The sequence below is a fragment of the Trachypithecus francoisi genome, unplaced genomic scaffold (genome assembly GCF_009764315.1).
Source record: "Trachypithecus francoisi isolate TF-2019V2 unplaced genomic scaffold, Tfra_2.0 Lachesis_group10, whole genome shotgun sequence".
Taxonomy (NCBI): Eukaryota; Metazoa; Chordata; class Mammalia; order Primates; family Cercopithecidae; genus Trachypithecus; species Trachypithecus francoisi.
In genome coordinates, this window is record NW_022681455.1 from 29,854,473 (window position 1) to 29,868,101 (window position 13,629).

At 44.0% G+C, this 13,629-nt stretch overlaps 1 long non-coding RNA gene and 1 pseudogene across 1 annotated transcript in view; one reads left to right on the plus strand and one right to left on the minus strand.

The window, feature by feature from the left end:
- LOC117088389 overlaps positions 1-13,629 on the plus strand; it is a 43,783-nt pseudogene that overhangs the window by 1,513 nt on the left and 28,641 nt on the right.
- Positions 10,326-13,629, minus strand: part of LOC117088430 — a 39,958-nt gene continuing 36,654 nt past the window's right edge. Inside the window, exon 6 of the long non-coding RNA XR_004439218.1 lies at positions 10,326-12,963. This is a non-coding gene — a long non-coding RNA (uncharacterized LOC117088430). The remainder of the gene's footprint in view (positions 12,964-13,629) is intronic.

The window sequence follows — 13,629 nt, forward strand, 5'->3', positions numbered from 1 at the left end:
ATCTGATTCATTCTTAGGATGGTCACATACTGGTGCTGCTGGAGTTTCCCATGAGAGATGCAAAGTGCCTGAGTTTTCGGACTCTTCCTTTCAGACCCCCCCAATTCACACGTGAACCCCATCCTGTCTTTGACTATGAGGCCACCCTGAGGTGCTGAGCCCTGGGCTTCTATCCTGTGGAGATCAGACTGACCTGGCAGCAAGACGGAGAGGACCAGACCCACGACATGGAGCTCGTGGGGACCAGGCCTGCAGGGGATGGAAACTTCCAGAAGTGGGCAGCTGTGGTGGTGCCTTCTGGAGAGGAGCAGAGATTCACGTGCTATGTGCAGCACCAGGGGCTGCCTGAGCCCCTCATGCTGAGATGGGGTAAGGAGGGAGATAGAGGTATCATGTCTCTTAGGGAAAGCGGGAGCCCCTCTGGAGACCTTTAACAGGGTCGGTGGTGGGGCCTGGGATCAGAGACCCTCACCTTCCCCTCCTTTCCCAGAGCAGTCTTCCCAGCCCACCATCCCCATCGTGGGCATCATTGCTGGCCTGGTTGTCCTTGCAGCTGCCGTCACTGGAGCTGTGGTCATTTCTGTGCTGTGGAGGAAGAAGAGCTCAGGTAAGGAAGGGGTGACAAGTGGGGTCTGAGTTTTTTTTGTCCCACTGAGGGTTCTAAGCCCCAGGTAGAAATGCCCTGCCTGGTTACTGGGAAGCACCATCTACACTCATGGGCCAACCCAGCCTGGGCCCTGTGTGCCAGCACCTACTCTTTTGTAAAGCACCTGTGACAAGGAAGGACAGATAGATCACCTTGATGATTGTAGTGATGGGGACCTGATCCCAGTAATCACAGGTCAGGGGAAGGTCCCTGGCTAAGGACAGACCTTAGGAAGGCAGTTAGTCCAGGACCCACATCTGCTTTCCTTGTTTTCCCTGATCCTGCCCTGGGTCTGCTGTCACACATTTCTGGAAACTTCTCTGGGGTCCAAGACTAGGAGTTTCCTCTAGGGCCTCATGGCACTGCCACCTTTCTGACCTCTCACAGGACATTTTCTTCCCACAGATAGAAAAGGAGGGAGCTACTCTCAGGCTGCAAGTAAGAATGAAGGCGGCTGATCCCTGAGATCCTTGGGATCTTGTGGTTGGGAGCCCATGGGGGAGCTCACTCAGGCAATATTTCCTCCTCTGGCCATATCTCCTGTGGGCTCTGACCAGGTCCTGTTTTTGTTGTACCCCAGGCAGTGACAGTGTCCAGGGCTCTGATGTCTCTCACGGCTTGTAAATGTGAGACCCTGGGGGCCTGATGTGTGTGGGTTGTTGGGGGGAACGGTGGACATAGCTGTGCCATGAGGTTTCTTTGACTTGGATGTATTGAGCATGTGATGGGCTGTTTAAAGTGTCACCCCTCACTGTGACAGATATGAATTTGTTCATGAATGTTTTTCTGCAGTCTGAGACAGCTGCCTTGTGTGGGACTGAGTGGCAAGATTTGTTCACGTTTTCCCTTTGTGACTTCAAGAACCCTGACTTCTTTTTCTGCAAAGGCATCTGAATGTGTCTGTGTTCCTGTAGGCATAATGTGAGGAGGTGGGGAGACCAGCCCAACCCCATGTCCACCATGACCCTCTTCCCCACGCTGACCTGCATTCCTTCCCCCATCACCTTTCCTATTCCAGAGAGGTGGGGCTGGGATGTCTCCATCTCTGTCTCAACTTCATGGTGCACTGAGCTATAACTTCTTACTTCCCTATTAAAATTAGAATCTGAGTATAAATTTACTTTTTCAAATTATTTCCAAGAGAGGTTGATGGGTTAATTAAAGGAGAAGATTCCTGAAATTTGAGAGACAAAATAAATGGAAGACATGAGAACCTTCCACGGTACACGTGTTTCTTGTGCTGATTTGTTGCAGAGGAGGAGACTAGATGGGGCTGTGCACAGTGGGTGCTCAGGCCACCATGAACTTTATGTGGTCACTGCTCGGCTTGGTCATCTTTGCTGCTCCATTGTCTTTGGCCTTTCAGTACAACCTTGCCCCACCAGGACCTGTGATCACAGGTGTTAGGCAGGAATCTAGACCCAACATGGCGGCATTACCCGGCGTAGCAGGCCTTTTGTTAAAGACTCCCTTCACCCTTGTACACACCCGCAGACTTACATGCGTCAGAGTTCTGGCTAGGCAACCACACTCCCCCATGACCTGCAGCTCACCTGCATTCCACAAGTTCCTAAACAGCAGTTTCGGTTGACAGTTTCCAAAGACTCCTTCCTCATGACCCTTACTCAACTCCTGCCCTAGTAGTTTCAAGACCCCCCAGGCCCTGTTTGCACAACCAGCTTCCCTACCTCTCGGGCTATAAAAAGTCCCTACCCTCCTCCCTCAGCGCGACTTCCTCGGCCCACACCTTTGGACCGAGGAACCTCACCAGCGAGTCCTAATAAAGGCTATTCTCACTGCCATTTGCCTTGTGTCTTCGTTCCCGGTTCGGCTCCAGCCTCAGTTTACTTTTACAACAGGGACTTGGATATCATCTAGGGTGGCCCCTATACATAGAAGTTCAAGAAAAAATTTCAGACCCCTATACCTCTTCCCCTCCTTCCAGGGCTCTTTCAATTGTATTTCCATCTTTTCCCCAACCTTCTTTTTTTTTTTGAGACTGAGTCTCACTCAGGCTGGAGTGCAGTGGCACCATCTTGGCTCACTGCAACCTCCACCTCCCGAATTCAAGTGATTCTCCTGTCTCAGTCTCCCTAGTAACTGGGACTACAGGTACGTGCCACAACGCCCAGCTTATTTTTTGTATTTTTAGTGGAGATGGAATTTCACCATGTTAGACAGGATGGTCTTGATCTCCTGACCTTGTGATCCACCCACCTCTGCCTCCCAAAGTGCTGGGATTACAGGCATGAGCCACCAAGCCTGGCCTTCCCAACATTCTTAAAGGAAGCAGATTCTGAAACTTCCAGAGAGGAGAGGTCCCAGAGTTTTTCATCATAGGTTATTTTCTATTGGAACTCCTCTTCTGCTCTCTCTCCTATTCTTCTTCCTGCCCTGAGTTGTAGTAATCCTAGTGCTGGCTCCAATCCAAACTCATGGATTTGTAAAGCAGAGTCTAATTTAGATTCACATGTGGTTGGATAATTGGACCCATAAGCCTAGGGTTATCTTTCCTGAAGAGAAATATATGTTTGTGTGCTGCAGTATGCAGGAGGGTTGGTGTGGGAGGAGGGAGGGAGGGAGGACACAAAAGTAGCCCTGGCAAGAAAAGCACTGGTGCATTTATGTCCACATGAGATAATATTGTTCTGTAGCTGCTACAAAATGACATTTGACCTGAGGTTACATTAATAAAGGTATTGCCTTTAGAATAGGGAGGTGCTCTACAGTGATCATCCATTCAACTGACATTTGTTGTCTGCTAGGTATATGACTGTTTTTGCATTTAGAAAACATCACTAAAGTAAAAACAGAAACATTTCTGGCCTTGTGGTGTATACGTTCTAGATGCAAGCTTGTCCAACCCGTGGCTCTCGCGATGCATGGGGCCCAGGACAGCTTTAGAATGTGACAACTCTTTTGCTTATTTGTAGTGGCAGATATCATGAAAATTATCCATGCACCTTTTTTTCTTTTCTCTATTTTTTTCTGCTCATCAGCTGTAATTAGTGTATTTTTTTGTGTGGCTCAAGACAATTCTTCCCATGTGAACCAAGGAAGACAAACGATTAGACACCTCTGTAGGCAGATGATAGATATAGTATAAGCAGAGTAGGAACAGAAAATGCTTGAGTGAGAAGGTGGCAAGTGCTGTGTGGCAGGTGATCCAGAGTGTGGGCTGTGGGGACAGGGAGGTGGTTGTTGTGCTGGTTAGTCAGCATGGGCCTTGTTGCAAATGTGACCTTGGAGTAAAGATTTGAGGTATGTGAGGAGTTGTCCACAAGGATGCCTGGGAAAGTTCTTTTCAGGCAGGGGAACCTTCAGTGCAGATGCACTAGGGCAGGAAATTGTCTGTGTTCCTGGAAGGATGAAGAGGTCAGAAGGGTTGAACAGAGAGAAACTGAAATGAGGTCAGAGGTGTGGACAGAGCAGGTAGCCCTGGAGGGTGTGGGAAGGGTGTTGACCTTTGCTCTGAATGACATGGGGAGTTAGAGGACAGTTTTGAAAAGTGGGACATGGTAGGACTTATCCTTTGAAAGCTTCTCTCTGGCTGCTGTGCCGAGAACAGAATTCAGAGGTGGGGACCAGTGAGGCAGTGGGGAAAACGGTGGGAAAGCAGTGGAGTATTCCAGGATGGAGATGTTGCTTACCTTGACTGGGGTGTGAGCAGGGGAAATAGTGGGAAGTGAAGGGATTCTGGATGAATGTGAAGATGGACTTCACAGCACTTGCTAATGGATTTATCTGTGGTGTGAGAAGAAGAATCAAGGGCACCCACAGTGTTGGAGTGAGTGAGCAGAAGGGTGGAGCTGCTGTCAGTGGAGATGGGGAGACTCTGGCAGGAGTGTACAGAGGAGAGGGCATCGCAGGCATTCAGTGGAGGAGACATCTACGCGAATGCAGGTGAGGGGCCCAGATGCCTCTGCAGCTACAGATTCATCATCCAATCACTCTCCTACTTCCACCACCCCTGTGTCTCAGAGCCAGAGCACTGATTCTCCCCTGGGCTGTCTGCACAGGCAGGTGAAAGTCAGGGAAGTTACGGTCTGCTGTTGGTTATAAGTCACAGATTATTGTGCTTTCTCAGATAATTAAAGAAATAATAAGAGAATTTTTAACTAGAACACTTATTGAGAAGACCACAATAATGCAAAGTTTTTTATTCATCTAAAGAAGGCAACATAACGAAATAGTTGAGCAAGAAAGAGGTAATATTAGAAGGCAGCAAATGACAATGTAAAGACTTAAATAAACCCAATGAGGTCAACAATTACATTAAACATAATGGACTCAGACACTCCAATTACAAGACAAATAGTGCAGAGGGGTAAAAATAAATAAGTAAATAAATAAATAACCATAGGCTATTTACAAATGCTATAATTTCAGTAGAAGGTACAGAAAAGTTAAAAGGATAGAAAAGAAATACCAGAGAAACATTAATGAGAAACCACATGGAGATGTCATTTAGAAAAATTACAGGGCATGAGTCTCCTGAGACATAGAGTACATGCAGACAGCTCACAATGTGTTTTTCCTTTTTTTCAGAGACAAGGTCTGTTGCCCAGGCTGCAATGCAATGGTAATATCATACCTCACTGTAACCTCAAACTCCTGGGTTGAAGCAATCCTCCTGCCTCAGCCTTCCGAGTAACTAGGACGACAGACATGTGCCACCACAGCTGCTATAATGTCTCATTTTCTCATTTGCTGAGGTGTGATCAAGGAAACAATATCGTGCCATATATTTGACTTGCAGCAGGTACATAACAAATGTCAGGTGAATTAAGAAATAAAACTGCTTAGTAATCCAAGCCATATCCACATTTACATTTTACAGGTGAGGAGCAACATCCCAGACAAGTAAAATAAACTGATTTACATCATCCAGAGCAGAACTGAGAACATATTCCCTGTGCTAAAGGAATCAGAGCTCTACCAGGGGTCATAGCAGGTATCATGCAAGTCAGATACGCTCATTACTAGAATTGGAATTGATACATTTTGAGATACACTAAACAAAGGGTTTGGGAGGATTAATTGAATGCAGAAATAAAGGAAGAAAATAGATTTGTTTAAAAGATGGACAGAATCTTTAAAGAAACAACATTTTTTTTAAGTGGACTTATGTGGACCAAAGTAAAGATGAGTTCAAGTGTCAGGTGGGAAAATGCCTAAGTGCAGCTTCCAGACCCAAGGGAGACCTAAAAATCCCGGGGCATTTTCGGTTGTCATATGGGGATTGGTGGGAGGGGGTGAGTGGGGGTGCTGCTGGCAAACCTCCCACAATGCACAGGGCAGGCCACAAGGGAGTCTCTGTCCCAAACTATTAATAGTGCTGCTGTTGAGAAACCCGCCCCAAAGGTAAGTGCTGTAGTGTCCTCACCATTTCACCGATGAAGAAACTGAGGCACCAGGAAGAAAAGTGTCAGTACGACCAGAGCTGCAGGCTGAATCCAGGCCACCTGGCTGCAGGGTCTTGGCTCCCCTGATTAAGTCAGGGACCCGGGAGCCGACCACAAACAATCCCAGCTGCGTGGTGCCTTCATGGTCTGTGGGCGCCCCCTGGTGTTGACACTGGGCCTGTAGCCAAATGAGGCTTGAGAGAAAAGGAAACAGAGGTTTGGGTAGCGGGACACTCCTTCAGGCTCTCCAGATTTCAAGCCATGACTTACTCTCAGAAAAAATAATGTCCGCCTTAATTATCTCTCCAACCCTGTTTTTCCCAGTCCCGGCCAGTTCCCTCCCTCGACTCCATCAATATCAGCACCTGCCAGACGCCCAGCACCCACCATGTGAGGAGTGAAAAGGCCCCAGGACTAAAGGACAAGACGCGGTTCCACCCCAGCCACCCCTCCCCTCCTAGAGCTCTAACTCCGTGCGTTTAGTGCTTAGGCTCTTAACCTGGGGTCCGCGAACCCACTTTCCTATGACACTGCATGCAGAAGTGATGTTACATGCACACATGACTTCATTACAGGACATTGGATATTAATATTCATCCAATCAACGGGGGGCCCAAGACATCACTCTTCCCCCAATAGTTTGTGATCCTCTGAATTAAAGAAAAGGTAGAGATTGAGGGAGGCCCTAACTCCAAATCTTCTACCACTTCTAGGGAAGTGCTGAAAAGAAGTGCAAAGTACTCAACCTGCTCTGGGGATACACCGGGAAGGCAGAGGGTTGATGGATTTCAAATTCCATCAAAGAAATACAATTTTGGCAAAATATCCAAGTCACTTTTCTAAGCCCTGGGCAGCAGCTCAAAACAAACAACATCAAAAACAAAACAAAGTATCAGCCCAGGTGAAATCATTGAAGCTATAAAACTTTGTGAGACCTGTAGTTACAGAGAAGGACAATTCAATTTAGGGGTGCAGCAGAAAACCCCTACATTATATAGTGTGGGGAAAAGACAGAGAGATCAGACTGTTACTGTGTCTATATAGAAAGAAGTAGACATAAGAGACTCCATTCTGTTCTGTATTTGAGATGCTGTTAATCTGTGACCCTATCCCCAACCCTGTCCTTGCAAGAGACATGTGCTGTGGTGACTCAAGGTTGAAAGGATTTTGGGCTGTGCAGGGTGTGCTTTGTTAAACAAGTGGCTGAAGGCAGCTTGCTGGTTAAAAGTCATCACCATTCTCTTAATCTCAAGTACCCAGGGGCACATACACTGTGGAAGGTGGCAGGGACCTCTGCCTAGGAAAGCTAGGTATTGTCCAAGGTTTCTCCCCATGTGATGGTCTGAAATATGGCCTCGTGGGAAGGGAAAGACCTGATGGTCCCCCAGCCCGACACCCGTGAAGGGTCTGTGCTGAGGAGGATTAGTAAAAGAGGAAAGAAGGCCTCTGGGCAGCTGAGATAGAGGAAGGCATCTGTCTCCTGCCCGTCCCTGGGGGATGGAATGTCTCCGTGTAAAACCCGATTGTATGTCCTATCTACTGAGATAGGAGAAAACCACCTTAGGGCTGAAGGTGGGATGTGCTAGTGGCAATGCTGCTCTTTATGCACTAAAAAGGTTTATGGAGATATTTGCATATGCATGTCAAGGCACAGCACTCTTCCTTAAACTTATTCGTGTCACAGAGATCTTTATTCATATGTCTTTCTGCTGACCTTCTCCCTGCTATGATCCTATTGTCCTGCCACTTCCCCTTTTCCGAGATGGTAAAGATAATGATCAATAAATACTAAGGGAACTCAGAGACCGGTGCTGGCGCGGGTCTTCTGTATGCTGAGCACCGGTCCCCTGGGCCCACTTTTTCTTTCTCTATACTTTGTCTCTGTGTCTCATTTCTTTTCTCAAGTCTCTCCTTCCACCTAACGAGAAATGCCCACAGCTGTGGAGGGGCAGACCACCCCTTCAATATAGGGTTTTTCCTCATCATGAAGGTCCCCTGAAGGGACCTTCTCCCTTTAGCAGTACATAGTGAGGCCGTTGCTGTGTAAAAAGATAGAATCTCCTTGATTCCTGATGTTTACATTTACTACTCACTTCTTTGACTTTGTAGATGCCAATTTCACATTCTACATCTTTCTGTTATTTTCCTTACTCTATCTAAGCAGAGGATTTAAACTTGTTTCTGAAGCAGAAAACCAGGGACTGGTTATGAGCTATCACCCCATTTTGTGGCTCTCTTATGCAATAAGCATAAGAGATCGTGGGCCAACAGAATTTGTAGCAAGGTAAACATAAACCCTTCATTTCAGCCTCTTTGTCTGGTGATGTTCTAGTCTTGCTCCAGCCTTAACATTTAAAAATATATAATTTCACTTAAATTTCATTTTATAGGAAGTCATATATATTCATTTCTGTTGGGTTTGTCAGTGAAAGCCTTCTCAAAACAACTGTGGAGGAAAGACAGGTAAATAAATGCATGGTGCTCCCATGTGTTAGTGCTCACTGCATCTTACAAATGTGTCGCCCCCACTGCAACACATGGTGCATCAACAAATGGTGCTGGAAACCTGGATATCCACATGCAAAAGAATGATGCTGGAGAAAATTCATGCCCTTCCATTACACCCTTTTCAAAAATTAAGTCAGAATGACTCAAAGAATTAACCTTAAGAGTTGAACTTGTAAAACCCTTAAGAAAGCACTGAGGAAAAGCTTATGGACATTCGAATTGGTAGTGGTTTCTTGGCTGGTGACCAAAAGCACAAGTAATAAAAGAAAAATGACAATTAGACTTCATCAAAATGTAAAAACTTTTTTGCATCAAAGGACACTATTAAAAGAGGCAAAAGAAAATGCACAGAATAGGAGAAACTATTTGCCAATCATATATCTGATAAAGAATTAATATCCAGAATATGTAAAGAACTATAATTCAACAATAGCAAAACAATCTCATTCAAAAATTGGTGAAATACATGAATAGACAATTATCCAAAGAAGATATACAATAAGGACATAAAAATAAGGAATTCCAACAAGGACATAAAAATATGGTAAACTTCACTAGGCCAAGTGTTGGTGAAGATATGGAGAAATGGGAACACTTGCACACTGCTGGTGAGAGTGTACAGTGGTGCAGCCACCATGGAAAACAGTATACTGGCTCCTCAAGAAAGTAAAAATAGAATTACTGTAGGAGACAACAATTCCACTCTTGGGCATATAGTTAAAAGAATTGAAAGCAGGAACTCACACAGGTATTTGCACACTCAGGCCCATAGCAGCACTATTCCCAATACCCAAAAGGTGGAGGCAACTGAGTGTCCATCAGAGGATGACACTCGGAGGAAACAGTCCACAGTGCACATACACATGGAATATTATTCAGCCTTAAAAGTGAATAAAATTCTGATTGAATGAACCTTGAAAGCACTGTAAGTGAAATAAGCCAGAAATAAACAAATATGATATTTTACTTATATGAGGTAGCTAGAATAAGCTAATTCATAAAAACGGGAAGTAGAATAGAGGTTACCAGCGAATGGGCAGTTATGGTTTAATGGGTACAGTTTCTGTTTGGGAAGATGAAAATGTTCTGGAAATGGATATTGGTAGTGGTTACATAACACTGTAAATGTGTTTAATGCCACCAAACTGTACACTGAAAAAATAGTTGGATGGTAAATTATATATTATGTGTCAGGCCTCTGAGCCCAAGCCAAGCCATCGCATCCCCTATGACTTGCAGGTATATGCCCAGATGGCCTGAAGTAACTGAAGAATCACAAAAGAAGTGAAAATGCCTTGCCTCGCCTTGACTGATGACATTCCACCACAAAAGAAGTGAAAATAGCCGGTCCTTGCCTTAAGTGATGACATTACCTTGTGAAAGTCCTTTTCCTGGCTCATCCTGGCTCAAAAAGCTCCCCCGCTAAGCACCTTGTGACCCCCACTCCTGCCTGCCAGAAAACAACCCCCCTTTGCCTGTAATTTTCCTTTACCTACCCAAATCCTATAAAACAGCCCCACCCTTATCACCCTTCGCTGACTCCTTTTTCGGACTCAGCTCGCCTGCACCCAGGTGAAATAAACAGTCATGTTGCTCACACAAAGCCTGTTTGGTGGTCTCTTCACACAGACGTGCATGACAGTATGTTTGTTTTACCACAATTTAAAAAAATGTATCAGCACTAAATCCAATCACAGCTCTCACCAAGATTTTTTAATACTGGTGTTTCAACAAGTACATTGCCGCTGTGGAGGGGAGGTCCTTGGAGTTCTTATGCCACTATGTTCTTTTGTGTCACTCCTCAGCCACTTTTGAATTGTGCTTATGCATCACATTCCTGATCTGCTAAGTACTTTCAAGAAAGTTATTCATATGGTCAAAATTCATCAAGCACCTAACTTGTTCGTGGGGCTGTACTTTATGGAGTTGATCTCAGAAAAAAGAATCAAATTCGTTGGACCTCATAGACGGCACAGGTGGGGGATTGGAATACGGGTAAGGAAATCATAACACAACATGTTACAGTATTTTATATTATTTTTTCCTTTGAATGCTACATTATTAGTATTTTATAACGACTACTGACAGGTACCAATGATTACAAATTAAAATTTCTGCTTTCTTTCTCTGTTTCTTTCTTATACATTTCTCTGTCTTTGTAAATATTTTTAGACTGGGCATTTTGGAGATAGTCCAACAGTTTCATTTATACGATGATATTTTGTTTTACTCTTATTCCTTAAAGAGAGATTTGCCAGCCACAAACTTCTGGTTGGACATTGGTTTTCTCTCAGCTCTTGATCATTACGCCTCTTCTGGCTGCTGTGGCTGACAGGGAAAAATCAATTACATCTTAAACCAGTTGCTTCTTAGATAATCTGTGTTTCTTCTGTGGCTACTTTTAAGATGACCGTTTCCCTTTAACATCTGAAGTTCCAGTGCAGCGTGAGTAAATGTGGATCCTTCATTCACAGTGCTGTGTATACATTTGCTTCATCTTTACCCATAACCTTTTTATGGAATGCCTCATAGATTTACTCACTTTTTGATGTGTAGGAATTTGACTAGACTAATGTTAAATCTCATTTGACCACCATGTACACTGTGAAATCTAAAATAATGGCCCCACAAATATCTCCAAGCCTTAAGCCTCATCATCTTTAGATATGTTACCTTACAAAACAAAAGAGAATTTGCCAATATGATTAACAGGAAGGACCTTTATTTGGGGAGATTATCTTGGATTTTCTGGGTGAGCCCAATCTGATCATGAATTCTTAAAAGTAGAGATGACTGAAGAAATGTGGGTCAGATGGAGTGCTGAATTTCTTTTACAGTAATTTCTTCATCTACTAAAATATGGTCATCTCTGTTTTTTAATTCTTTAAGTGGTGAAATGCATTAAAAGATTTACAGTTTATATATTATTGCATTCTTGGGATACACAACTTGGTCAAGATAATCTGTTTATTGCACACAGGTAGATATAGTCTACTAATATTTTTCTCAGGATTTTCACACATAATTACATAAAAGTGATTTTCCTATAATAATCTTTCCTCATTGATTTCCTAACTGATTCTAGAATCAATGTTATTCATGCCTAATAAAATTTGAGTTGTTTGGATTTTCCTACGTATCCCTATATATCTTTAATATTTTATGTAAGTCCAGTATATTTTTGATATATGAGCGTATTTACAAAACTGGATATGTTTGAAGGGAAATAGAATACTTACAATTGTTTTAACTTGTTTACTTATAGTGAGTCTTTTTGTTGACAAATTTTTTTTCAGTTTCAAGACTGCTTAAATCTCTCCTATATCTGCAGTGGTATATTTGTCTGTTATGACACTGTCTTGTTCTTAATTAACATTGCCTGTTTTATTTCTCTGTTCAATGAACAGCTGCTTTGGGCAGGCTGGGTTCTCAGCAGTGGCAGCTGCCAGGTCAGCCTTGGTGAGTTGAGTCAGCTGCTGTGCCCATGCAGTGTCCATTGCAGCCACCATGGCCACTTTGTGCACGGACTCCATGAGCAAGCCCTGTGCGGCTGAGTGGCATCGTCCATCAAGCCATCTTGCCTACCTGATTACAGGGAGCCCCAGCCCCTTGGAGCCCCTCTGTTGGGCATCCACGTGCAATCACTATCATCACATAGCCTGCCCATAGCAAGAGGTGTATGCAGACTCCTCTACTCTATCCCCTAATTTTTCTGTCTTTATTTTTCCCAAGTTCCTGACTGGCAAGACGACCCATGAGCCACTGCCCATGACTCATTCACTCATGCACTATTGGGGCATCATTTCACACCCCCCACCTTCCATGGGCCTGTGTGGGATTTGATTTCTAGTTCCTGGCCTGACAGCCATTAGCAAAGCTGTTCTTGTGTCAGCTCCCAAGCCTACTGCTCCTGTTGTAGGCTCTCCTCTTTATATCTCAGTCACAGGCATCTATTTCCTGGGATTTCTAAAAATTGCACTGATTTGTTCAATGCAGCATTTCTAAGGACTTCCAGCAAGGGAGATTCTATATTAGCTGAGAGAGAATTGTTTCAAAACATCAGAAATGTATGCTGGAATGAAGGACAACATGCTTGGAGAGAGGTGGAGAAACCATGAGTGGGCCATGGATTTTCATAAAGTGAACAGTTGAGTAAACAACACTCACATCAAGGTACAGTATTTCCAGCCTCCAGCAAACATCCTTAGGTTCTACTTGATCATAAATCACCCCCCAATGCTAGAGCAGCCACTTTCTTCATTTCTAATGCCATAGAGGAGATCCATCAGTTCTGAATACAGTCACCCTCATGTCCCGGGTCTTGCTGTGTGTGATTGTAGCCTATTGACTCCCACGGCTGTCAGTGCTCCATTTTACAAATAGCTCACTCTTCTTATCCTTCCACTGTTGATAAACATGTGTGTTATATCCAGATTTTACAAATTGTGCTGCTATAAATAATATTTTCACATATTTTGGGACACAAATGCGTGCATTTCTATTGGTATATAACCAAGAGTGCAATTGCTGAGTCGTAGGTAAGTGGATGCTTGGTTTAGTCTCTCAAAACACAAGTGTCTATGGAACCGACAAATAATAGACAGGGGTAAATCTCTTATTCTACAAATTATTCAGCTAATACATGAAAGAAATAACCCTTTTGCAATCCACAGTAAACTAACAGATTTCGCCATTGAACAGCGATGGCAATTAACATCACAAGAAAAGAAGTAACCAGTATTACATTATTCTTCTTGATGAAAAACATGATATTGTACTGTGAATCCTGAAAATCTGAAACAGATCTCAGTTTTAGAAAGTTTATTTGGCCAAGGTTGGGGATACATGCCCATGACACAGCCTCAGGAGGTCCTGACGACATGTGCCCTAGGCAGTCAGAGCACAACTTGGTTTTATATATTTTAGGGAGACCCGAGACATTGACCAACATATGTAAGCTGAACATTGATTCCACCTGGAAAGGCAGGACAACTCGAAGCAAGGAGGGAGCTTCCAGGTCACGGGTAGATGAGAGACAAATGGTTGCAGTCTTTTGAGTTTCTGATTAGC